General features: G+C 38.9%; 1 protein-coding gene across 1 annotated transcript in view; it reads left to right on the plus strand.

The window, feature by feature from the left end:
- The window catches only part of HSD17B12 (hydroxysteroid 17-beta dehydrogenase 12), a 160,365-nt gene that overhangs the window by 999 nt on the left and 146,817 nt on the right, over window positions 1-12,549 (plus strand). The gene's annotated exons all lie outside the window — the stretch shown is intronic.

Consider the following 12,549-nt stretch of genomic DNA (forward strand, 5'->3'; position numbering starts at 1 on the left):
GGATCTTGTTTCATTTTGTTGGAGGATTTGAGAAAGGTCAGTTTGGAGAAGTTGGGAGAATTACCTGCAGGAAAGTTTTGTGCTTGCTTTTTTTCTTTTTTGTTGCTTTTCTTTACTTTTCATTTCTTTTTCTTTTCTTTTCTTTTTTTTTTTTTAACCAAGGGGTGTGCTGTGATCGTTCTCTGTGATTATTTATTCTGCTAGTTAATGATTGAATGTGCACTTCACCAAGCATTTCAGTGAATTTTGGGATGGTTAGGGGTTGCTTTCAGACTAGGTTCAACTAAGGTACACAAATAATGGGACTCTGTATTCTTCACTTTATTCACTCAAAATCATTTAAAGAACTTAATAGGAAAAACATAAGAAATTAACTTTTTGGGACAGTAGTGTGAAGAGAACACATCTCAAGTAGGAAGGGACATGTAACTCTGTGTACTCATGTAACTCTGTGATGTGAAGCAACTGTTCACATTATAATGCTTGTTTTTATTTTTATTTTTTTAAAGATTTTATTTATTTATTTATTTGACAGATAGAGATCACAAGTAGGCAGAGAGGCAGGCAGAGAGAGAGAGAGGAGGAAGCAGTACCCTCCCCCCCAGCAGAGAGTTCCCCCCCACCTAATACCCTAGGTGATGGGTATTACCTAGATGGCTGATCCCAGGGAACATGACCCAAGCCAAAGGCAGAGGCTTTAACCAACTGAGCCACCCAGGTGCGCCTAATACTTATTTTTAAAAATCACTTAGTGTTTTCTGATATTCCTTAAAAAGCAAGTGAAGTGCTCAACTTGATTGTAATAAAGTTTGTGATTTCACAACTGACTTGCCCAAGTTCTTGATTGTCACATTTGGAAAACTTGCTAATGAACTTTTGAGATAGTTGCACAAGATTCTGGTGCATTAGGAAATCCTGTAGCAAGATGAAGTGTTGTGATTTGTAAGCAAAGATCATGTTAGTAACTTTTAAAAAACTGAAATAGACTGTAGACTAATAAATCAAATGGTCCAAATCACTATTGAAAAGATTTGTCCCAGAGGAGGGATCCTTGCTAAATTGAAAGAAATGTTTAAAAGATTTAGAAATGAAATTTGAACCAGAACACTGGGAAGTCATAAAGTGACATTGTGATTGTTGAGTTCGGTCTACCCTGGATTGTTAGAAAAATCTCTTTTTTAAGTACTTAAGCAGAAGTAATGATCAAGTTGTTATTTGTAACATGACATATATGTGGTAGCCTGAATCTTAAAATATTTCCTTTACTTTTCCAAATTTAGGGACTCTTTGAAAAACAAAATTAAGAGTACTTCATCTTAAATAGCTTCTTTGTTGGAGGGGTGAACTGAAATAATTTGAGAAAGCAGCAGAGATGATACTTGAATAATTAGGGCTAAATGTGATTAAAATTAGGTAAATGATTTGTTCAATCGAAGTTAGGATTATTAGAATTAATTTTTGTGTATAAATAGCACTAGTAAGTTTTCTGCCCCATAAAATTGGTATCTTCATTCTGTGCAGTCTTCTTTGAATAAATGGTGGTAGCCGGCAGTTTTAGGGAGACATTTTTTACTCTCTACTACTAACATTTAACATCTTCCTCTCCATAACCAATTAAATGTTTTAAGTATAATATAGTAATGTGCACTGAATTGATAATGTTTTTATTCTTGTTACTCTTAAGTCTCTTCATGTGAGTATGTTTAATTTCTCCTCCGATTTTAGAATCTGAAGGGGAGGGAGTGTGATTCCCCATTTTTTTCCTATTCCCACAGTAACTAGTGTATTGATCAGATTTAAGTGCTTCTAAATTTAAAAACAAAAGCTTGGAAAAATAAATAAGTTATAGGATATAATGTACAATATGGCAACTGTAGTTGATAATACTTTACTGCAAATTTGCAAGTTGCCAAGAGATGAAATCTTAAAAATTCTCATCACAAGGGGTGTCTGGCTGGCTTGGTCGATGGAGCATGTGACCCTTGATCTTGGGGTCATGAGTTCACGCCCCACACTGGGCAGGAAAAAATTCAGAAGAAAAAAATTCTGTAAATATGTATGGTGATGGGTATTACCTAGAGTTACTGTGGTGATCATTTCACAATATCTACAACTATCAAATCGTTATGTTGTACACCTGAAACTAGTATAATGTTGTATGTCATTATATCTCAACAAACAAAACCCTCAAAGCTTGTCAAAACATGAAAACAGGGGCACCTGGGTGGCTCAGTGGGTTAAAGCCTCTGCTTTCGGCTCAGGTCATGGTCCCAGGGTTCTGGGATCGAGCCCCGCATCAGGTTCTCTGCTCAGCAGGGAGCCTGCTTCCCTTCCTCTCTCTGCCTGCCTTTCTTCCTACTTGTGATCTATCTGTCAAATAAATAAATAAATAAAATATTTTAAAAAAAAAACCATGAAAACAGGTATGCTTTGTAGTCAATAAAAATATTTCAGACCACATATTCCTTAATGTAGTTAGGGTTTTAAGACCATAAATTACTTGACACATACTCTAGTTTATCTCCTTCTCGTAATCCAGAGTTAAGTCATCTCTTCCCTAATTCTCTCCAGTACATTCCCACTCAAGTGAGTTACACCGATTTCATCAGGTCCCTAGCAGATGGGTTTTGCCGATTTTGCCTGACATCTTGTCATCCTTGGGGGATACTTCCCGTATTTCTCAGGAGAACAAAGAGCTCCTATGGAACTGGAGCTTTACTTGCTTGAAGGTCACTGCAGCAAGTAATCAGAAGAAGAGTGCTAACAAAAGTGGTCAGTTTGTACTCAGTAAAGGGGAGAACAGTCATTACTGCGGAACAATAAAGAACGTAATCTGTAGGCTTTGATTTGAGCATAGATAAATTTTGCATTTATTTGAGCAGTTTCCATCATTGCAATTCATCCAAAATGATTGATACTGAACTACTGTGGAGGTGACAGATGGAAAGGCAAGGTAAGTAGACTTCTAAAGCCAAGATACTTTATAACTTTAAAGCCAGGACAGCACTCTGAGCTCTTATTTTTAGATTTTAAAGGCGGGGATATTGCTCCAGGCGGCAAAGAATAAAGGATCCACGAAGCAGTTGGATTTTAAAAATAGCCTTGTGAGATAGAATGTATACACCATATAATTTACCCATTTAAAATATACAGTTTACGGGGTGCCTGGGTGGCTCAGATGGTTAAGTGACTTCCTTCAGCTCAGGTCATGATCTCCAAGTCCTGGGATGGAGCCCCATGTTCTGCTCCCAGCTCAGCGGGGAGTCTGCTTCTCCCTCTTCCTCTCTCTCTCTTCCCCTGCTGTGCTCTCTCTGACTCTCTGTCTCTGTCTCTCTCACGTGAATAAGTAAAATCTTAAAAAAAAAAAAAATTGTACAGTTCCAAGATTTTTGTTATACTCACAGGGTTGTGCAACCATTATAGTCTAATTTTGGAACATTTTCATCTTTCTTAAAACAAGCCCTGTACCCATTAGCTGTCACTCCCCAACCCCCACCCCCTCAATCCCTAGTCAACCACTAATCTACTTTTGGTCTATATGTGTACATTATATATATGCCTATTCTGGGTATTTCCTATATATGGGATCTTTTAATGTGAGGTATTTTATGACTGGCTTTCTTTGAGCACAATGTTCCCAAGGTTTCCCCACGTTGTAACATGTTTTAGTGCTTCATTTCTCTTTATTGCTGAATAGTATTCCATTCTGTGGAGTGAGTGTAGATTTTGTAAAGGGTCTTTATCTCTGCATTTCGCTGTCTGCATATCTGTATTCGCAGCTCCCTGAGATTTTGCAGCTTTGGATGCTGATCGAACTCCTTTGGCCCTGTAGTATTCCAAGACAATGAACACTTAGAAAGGTCATAGGGTGGTGGTGGGGTTCTTTTGTAGAAAAGCCATCCATCAAAATGGCTTTGCTTAGCCAAGCTCCAAGAATCAAAGGATTCTCAGAATCGAGTGTGGTGCATCATTTCTGTTTTTACTTCGGATAACTCCACAAGATTGGTCTAGGTCTCCAGTGGCTAAGGGCTGCTTGAGTAACCAGGGGCCATTGGCAGTAGGTCCCTTCCTTTCACTGGGCTTTGAGGTATCACATGATTTGAGGAATTATTTATGAAATCTTAATAATTTAAATTGGCAAGCCCAGAAGTCATATGAAGAACTGCCATTTATTGAATGCTTGAAGTATTCTAGGCACTTGACAGATATTATCTTTAATCAGCCTTTGAGCTCTGACTTATTATCCCCATTGTGTAGAAGAAGAAATAGAGGCTTAGGGTAAATGACTTCCTTTGTCTGTGGTTTCCCAGCTAGTGAGTTGAAAGATGAGGATTTGAAGCCAAGTTGTCCATTTTGCAATATGCATGTCTTATATGTTGGTGATTGGTTTATAGACTGCATGGGTACTTGGGGGCGGATTCCTTTATATCTTAGGAACATACTGCTTTATTTTTTTAATTTTTAAATTTTTAAAAAAACTATTTTATTTATTTATTTGACCAGCAGAGATCACAAGTAGGCAGAGGCACGCAGAGAGAGAGAGGGAAGCAGGTTCCCTGCTGAGCAGAGAGCTGAATGCCGGGCTCGATACCAGCACCTCGGATCATGACCTGAGCCGAAGGCAGAGGCTTAACGCACTGAGCCACCCAGGCACCCCTTTAAATTATTTTTTAAAATTTTTATTTACTTGAGAGAGAGAGAGCGTCGGAGAGAGAGAGCACAAGCGAGGGGAGGGGCAGAGGGAGAGGGAGAAGTAGGCTTCCCACTGAGCAGGGAGCCCTACCAGGCCCATCCCAGGACCGTGAGATCATGACCTGAGCCAAATCAGATGTTTAAGATTTATTTCTCCGTAACCTCTACCCCAACTTGGAGCTTGAACTCAAAACCCTGAGATCAAGAGTCACGTGCTCTACCAGCTAGGTACCCCTGGAACATTCGGCTTTTTAATCGAAGGCACACTTTCAAATTTGCGCATGCTTGGTGCTTCCGGAAGCGTCCTGGACTAGGTAGCACATGTTTGAATCTAGTAGCTCGGGATTGGACTGAGAGAGCAGCCCTGCGGGAGCAGTGACTGAAGGGGAAGAGGAGGCTGGACATGGGAGGGCTCTCTCGAAATAGGGCCTGAGCGACTAGAGCCAGGAAGGGGTGGGCATGATGTAAATGGAGAGTGGAGTTGGGGGAAGGAGCCAGGAAGCAGGGCTATTTAATCTGTCCCAGGAACAGGGAAAACAATAGAAGGGATTTTAGTCAGAAGGATGATGCAGTTGAGTTGCAACTTTAAATAGGATTCTTTGTTTCTCTGATCTTCCCCACATCGTTGCATGGCCTCAGAGACGGACCAGTGAAAGTTATTCAGATAATCTCAATCAAAATTGCCTTAAAAAACGCCAAACAACCCCAAATGCAAATTCATACTGTAGAGTATGGGAGGCCACTTTTGTGTTACTGTCTTTCAGAGACCATTTCTCCCTGGGGGGGATAAAATCTAATCCCTGCGGTGTGGGAGGTTGTACTCTTACCAGGGACTGGGTGATAGGGTTGTTGCATGAACCCTGAAACTAGGTTACTGCATGAAACCATGGTGTGGTAGTTGAGAAGCCTGCCCCAAAGCCCGTATCAGAGGGAACGCTTTGTTTTATTTACGCACTTTGTCTAGCAAAACAAGGGGTTTGCGGGTCTCAGAGGGGCGGTTCCAGGAAGACTATCTAGTTCCTGTAAAGTTATCTTTAGCACCTTTAAGTGAAGTTATTTTCTATTTAAAAGATGAAGCCAGCGGGGTAAAGGAAGAAAGGCTACCAAATTTAAGATTTAGAACAATTACCGTTTCTCAAGAGTATTGAATTATATCAGTTAACAATAGTGATAATGGCTTTGGCTTTGGAGTCAGCCACAATGGTGAGTTTTGCTAGTGGCGAAAATGTTTGACGTTGGGCAAAGATAGTTAACCTCTGAGAATAACTTTCTTCCTCTATCAAATGGGGCTTATACTTTTCAGGAGCATTATGGCAATGAAAAGAAGTGTAAATGAGGCTCTAGGGTAGTCTTTTGTGTGTTTTAGGTACTAAGTAAATATTTAAGGACATTTTTTTGTTTGTATACATTACTTTTATTTGATGAAGAGGAATTGTTGAAACTAAGAATAATGTACTTCACTCAGCTGATAAACTATTAGAAATTTGAAGTTATGAACATATCAAGTAAGAAGTAATTAGTGTTACTTGAAGATTTCTTGCTTTTGTGAAAAGATTGATGAAATGCTTCCCTGAAATATGGCTCCCCTTAGTGAACCTAAGATATGAAGGTTTAGGAAAATTTGGTTATGTGCAACTTTTCAATTAAATTTGTAAAAGCCTTGGAATTATCTTTGACTCTTCTCTCACCCTATATACAGTTTATTAGGAAATCCCATTGTCTCTAACTTCAGAATATTCAGAATCCAGTCCCTTCTGCACTGGTGTAAGCCACTGAAATCTCTTGGCTTGATATAATGGCAAGATTAAAGTTTCAGTGAAACCTTGCTAATTGGTAAGGTTGAGTGAATGAATGAAAAAAATAAATTCTAGGATCTGTTGATCAAATATAGTTAACCTCTGAGAATAACTTTCTTCCTCTATCAAATGGGGCTTATACTTTTCAGGAGCATTATGGCAACGAAAAGAAGTGTAAATGAGGCTCTAGGGTAGTCTTTTGTGTGTTTTAGGTACTAAGTAAATATTTAAGGACATTTTTTTGTTTGTATACATTACTTTTATTTGATGAAGAGGAATTGTTGAAACTAAGAATAATGTACTTCACTCAGCTGATAAACTATTAGAAATTTGAAGTTATGAACATATCAAGTAAGAAGTAATTAGTGTTACTTGAAGATTTCTTGCTTTTGTGAAAAGATTGATGAAATGCTTCCCTGAAATATGGCTCCCCTTAGTGAACCTAAGATATGAAGGTTTAGGAAAATTTGGTTATGTGCAACTTTTCAATTAAATTTGTAAAAGCCTTGGAATTATCTTTGACTCTTCTCTCACCCTATATACAGTTTATTAGGAAATCCCATTGTCTCTAACTTCAGAATATTCAGAATCCAGTCCCTTCTGCACTGGTGTAAGCCACTGAAATCTCTTGGCTTGATATAATGGCAAGATTAAAGTTTCAGTGAAACCTTGCTAATTGGTAAGGTTGAGTGAATGAATGAAAAAAATAAATTCTAGGATCTGTTGATCAAAATATAGTTTGGTTATTTTGAAAGCCTGATAAAATATGCCCACGCCCTCTAAACCTTTAGACTTTTTGAATTGTTGGAGGCATTGAACCAGATTCCCTGGAAAATCTGTTGGGTGGGAAAGCCATTGTTGTAGCCAATAACTTCTAGAAAGTGAACTGCAGAGCACTGGATATGTAGTTTATTTGCCTCATGGAAAGAAATGAATACAACAGTTGGTTGATGATTTTTACAAAACTTTAGTCAGTCATTTTTGTGAGAAACTTAAGAAAATTGTAATGTCGGGGTGCCTGGGTGGCTCAGTCGGTTAATAGTCTGCCTTTGGCTCAGGTCATGATCCCAGGACCCTGGGATCGAGCCCCACATTGGGCTCCCTGCTCGGTGGGAAGCCTGCTTCTCCCTCTTCACTCCCCCTGCTTGTATTCCCTCTCTTGATGTATCTCTCTCCCTCTGTCAAATAAATAAATAAAATCTTCAAAAAAAAAAAAAAAAGAAGAAGAAGAAGAAGAAAATTATAATGTCATTAGGAGGCAGAGAAGAGCAGTGATGGAGTAATGAAACCAGAAGAGCTTTGGGTGACCTCTTCAGTTAAACTATTAGGGAAATATGCTGCAAGATCATGCATCCAGTTAGGGAATGGCCAGGTGAGGCAGAAAATGGTGGATGCTTCTGTGGTAGACTGAGTAAAAGCAGTGGTGGGAGTGTTGAGCATCAGGTTCTGACATAGAGGAGAAGAGACATGTCAGGGCGATCAGTGGTAACAGTGAGGATGCCGGCAGAACTGGACGTGGTTATGTACCACTGCAGCTGGTATGGGATAAAAACAATCCTCCCTGACCTCTAGAAGAACTGACATGCACTTCTAGCCATGGAAGGTACCATTAATGCCATGTTCTCGGTCCATCCCTTCGCAGACATTAAGACTTTGTTATTGTATACAGTGAATTTTTTCATTGTATACAGGGAACTTTTTCCTTGTGTGTAGTGGTATAAACTAAGTGAGTTGATCTAGTATCTCTTACCTACTGTCTCTGCTTATCCCCTCCAACTATGGATTATGTTGATGACACTGAATTGCCAGGGAAATAGTGTATTGTTTTATTATGTGCTCCTCAAGGTGGCCAGGAAAGGCTACAGTATCTTTTAGAAGTTTAAATGCCAGTTTTAGTGCTCCCTTAACATTTCTAGTATGTAGAAAACTCATTCTCCAGATTGGTTTTACTGTAATGACTAGCATTAACTGCGCACAACCAAGCTAACTCCAGTAGAAATATTGCCAAGCTTGCTTTAATGATAGCTGAACCTCCCGACTTGTCACATAAACAGAGCTGATACAGTAAACAAGCTTTCCTAATCTTGCACATTCAGTCTAATAATTTTGCCAGGGAACAGGGAGCTGCTGCTTATCTGTGTTTTCCAATACCTCCCATTGCCTGTCATGTGAAAGGAGGTGATGATCTCTTTATAGATAATGTGAAAAAAAACAAGCAAACAAACCACAGTTCGTAAGACAATGGTGTTCACACACTCTGAATTAGAGGAGGCTGAATTAATGAAGTTTTACTGTAATGATGACATATTAATATGCAAAGTGATTTTGCAAGCATTCTCAAATGATTTCCACAACGACCTGTGAAGCAGGTTAGGGTTGGGTTTGTTATTTCTAGGTAACATGCCAGCACCAGAGGGAGAGACAGTGGCTGGCGGAAGGGTTACAGCCAGTGCCAGAAGAAATCGAATCCAGGTTTTTGGACTCCAAGCTCCACGTTCTTTCTACTTTCCTGCCAAAGTTCCTGGTAATGATTTTTAAGGCCGTTTGGAATACCCATACAAGAGCTTCTAAACTGGAGGTTTCCTCACATGTTGCCTGGAACTAAAAGGTCTATTTATGCCGTGGCAATATCCAAACTCACATGGTTCATAAAAATAACTGGATGTGCTTGTTAAAAACACAGAGTCTAAGACTTCGCCATAGACCTACTAAATCAAAATCTCTAAGAAAAGAATGTGGGCAAGTGTATTTTTAGCAAATAAGATGATTCTTAAGATCATACTTTTTGGGAAACACCGGACTATTAGGGTCAAGATAGCCCTAGAAGAAGACAGGGGACTAACATGTGCAGACTTTCTAGCTGGATGTCTTTTCTTGGTTGCAGGGCTTGGTTTATAATAGTGTTAAAACTCCCAGTGATTTCTGTACTAAATATTATAATTTTGACAGTGAAATAGAGATTCTATTTTAGGCTAGTTCTGTGTTTCCACGTTTGAAATAGATTGGGGGAAAGAAAACCCCAACCACTTGGAACTTAAGTGTGTTGCTGTAGAATAAGAACTGTAGGCAGCACATCCAGTATTTCCCAGGCTTTACTAATTGGAGATTTGGGGTGACAGTAGGGGTCTCAATAAGAGTGATGTTTTAGTAGATGCAAATAATAGAAGCTTTACTTTAAGTAAGACCATAGAAGGAGAGCTGAAGACTTTGGAAGCTTAAGTAAAAAGAATTGAATATTTTCTTATTTTCTGTTTGTGATACTATTTTTTTGGTGGCTTTTTTTTTTTTTTAAGTTTATTACATTTAGCAGAAAGGAAGCTTTAAGTCTGATTCCCTTCTTTATAGGTGGATTTAAAAAAATTATCTTTATTGTGAAATTAATGTAAGTGATACATACTGGTGATTCTTTTTGGGGGGGAGATTTTATTTATTTATTTGAAAGAGAGAGAGTGAGTGAGCATGAGCAGGGGAGGGGCAGAAGGAGAGAGAGGAGCAGACTCTCCACCAATCAGGGAGCCCAGTGCGGGCTCCATCCATCCTGAAACCAGGACTCTGGGCTCATGACGTGAGCCAAAAGCAAATGTTTAACGGACGGAGCCACCCAGGTGCCCCTGTACTGATGATTCTTAGAGGCCAAGAAACTAGAGAAAATGTTCTAATTATTTTTTTGTTTTTAAAAAAATGTTAAGTCTTCCAAGTGATGAAGAAAGAAAATGGTCCTAGGTTTAATCAGAAATTTTCCTTTTAGTTGGCTGTATGCCATACTCAGTACTGAGTATAGGAATGTAGTAGTGAGTAAGAAAGCCATAGTCTCTGTCTCCATTGGTCTAGCAGAGGACACAGATCTTTATATAAGCAGCTCTGGAAAGTGTAATAGGACCAGCTTTGGAGACACTGACCTGGTTCAGGGGCTTAGAGAAAGTTTTCTAGAAGAAATAACATTTAATTCAAAGTATGGAAGAAAAGGAGTAGAGGGAAGAAGATGATAATGTTAATAATGGTAATAAGATGTAATATTTATAAAAAAGCTAACCATGTACCAGATACTTTTCTAAATACCTCAGTGAATTTACTTAATTCTCACATAATCCAATAAGGTAGGTCTTATTACTTTCCCCATTTTACTCAAAGAAAGCTGAGTTAATAGAGAAGGCAAATGGTTTGATCAAAGTCACATAGCTAGTAAGTGGAGGAGGACCTCGGATTTGAACTCTGTCTCCCGAGCTTCCTGTTAACCACTGCAAATTACACTGATGAGTTAAAGATAAGCAGATAAGGGGAGTTGGAGGACAGGGGAGTACTTTGAGTAGAGAGACTGAACATTCAGGAACTTTGGCCTGAGAGTCCTGGAGGAGCGAAGCAAGATGTTAAGGCAGAGAAGTAGGGGTGAGGGAGTGTGGGCGGGTGGTCATAAAGGGCCTTGAGGCTCTGATGAGAGGTTTATTTATCCTGAGGGCAGTGGGAAGTCATTGAAGGATTTTAAGCAGTTGAGGGTCATGATCAAATTTATATTTTGGACAACCAAGACGTTGGAGAATGGATGTGAAGAGAGCAACTCAGGAGAAAGGAGATCAGAGGAGGGCGGCAGCAGTGGCTGCCGTGGGAAGCCAGGCATTGGGAGATGGTGGTTTGGGTCAAAATAATGAGGGCAGGCACTGAGGAAGGGAGTCAGACGAGAGAGAAGAGGTTCAAGTTGCAAATCTTTGTCATAAATAGGTCATGGGGATGAAGGAGACCACAGAGTCAAGAAGGACGGTGGTCCCTTCTGGACTCTGGGCAGATGATGACACTTGTCACTGCCGTTGGAAACACAAAGGGAAGGAGCAGGCTCGGGGAGGAAAGTAATGAGGTTGATCTCTGATAGGTTCTGTGTGGATGTCAGTCAGCCTTTCAAGAGATTAGCACCAGACTGAGTCTACTGTTCCAGGTTCTTTACCAAAGGCCTTGGGTTCAGCAGTCGTTTATAGTTGTCATAAAGTATATATTATAGGAAAGTTTGGAGCCTCAGCCTGTAATATTTTAGGAAAGGGACAGTAGTATTTTTGAATGCCTTGAATGGAGTGTATCCCATGTAGCACTTTGTGCCTTAGTTCAGTCACTGTTTGCTGTTTCCTTTTAGGCAGAAATGCAGGGAAGTATGGTGGAAAGTATACAGAACTTACCAGAAGACCTGAGTTCATATTCCATGTTCTCACTTTGATACTTATAGCTGTGAAGTCTTTGGTCAGCCACACTGTTTATTTCATCTTTCAAATATGTCTAAAGATACCCACTTCGTCTTCAGAGATGTAAGAGACTGAATCCTCTTCGTAGATAATACAAAGCATTTTACACTCACTAGACATTGGGCCTTTTTTTCCCTTTCCATTTTCAATTAGAAATCTAGAAATAGAATTGCCCCAGGAGTTGATTAAATTGTTTATGTGTGGTTTAATTTGCTTCAGAGATTTATTTTGAGATCTGTTGCAACTTTGTCGTGATCAACACCTGAGTGTTCTCTGATGTGATTATCTAATACATGTCAATTTTAGAATGTACCTAAAACAAAAAAAATTTTTTTTACAACTTTGTGAATGTAACCTGGGTTTCTGTATTAAAAGTGAAGCTAATTTAACCACAAATTGTGTTAGTTTTAAAGAAGTACCTTAAGCTTCAACTTTATTCTTAATATATACCAAAGCTATGGTTAGGTATAGTGGATTAACGATATCGTTAAAATATTGGTAGCAAAATGTTATTTCAACTGTAATATAATTGGATGACTTTCAAACTTGACATAACTGTTTAAAGTCCCATTATTGTATTACAAGCATTATTATTAAAGGTGATTATAAGTTCCCATCATTTCTTACTCAGTACCTCACTGTTCCTGTCTCAGGCTTAAAGATATTTAGAGTTCTTTCTTTAGTGAAAGATTTTCTATTGTTCTCATCTTGGTTTCAGCTAGATTCTTATGATTTATAAGGTTGATGACAAAGCAGTACCTTTTAGATCTCTATAGCAAAGGTATTATCTTGGAAATGAGGGAATATTTTTTAGAATGTACTTGAAATCTAATTTT

Source organism: Neovison vison, chromosome 7, assembly GCF_020171115.1.
Source record: "Neovison vison isolate M4711 chromosome 7, ASM_NN_V1, whole genome shotgun sequence".
In the NCBI taxonomy this organism is placed as follows: Eukaryota; Metazoa; Chordata; class Mammalia; order Carnivora; family Mustelidae; genus Neogale; species Neogale vison.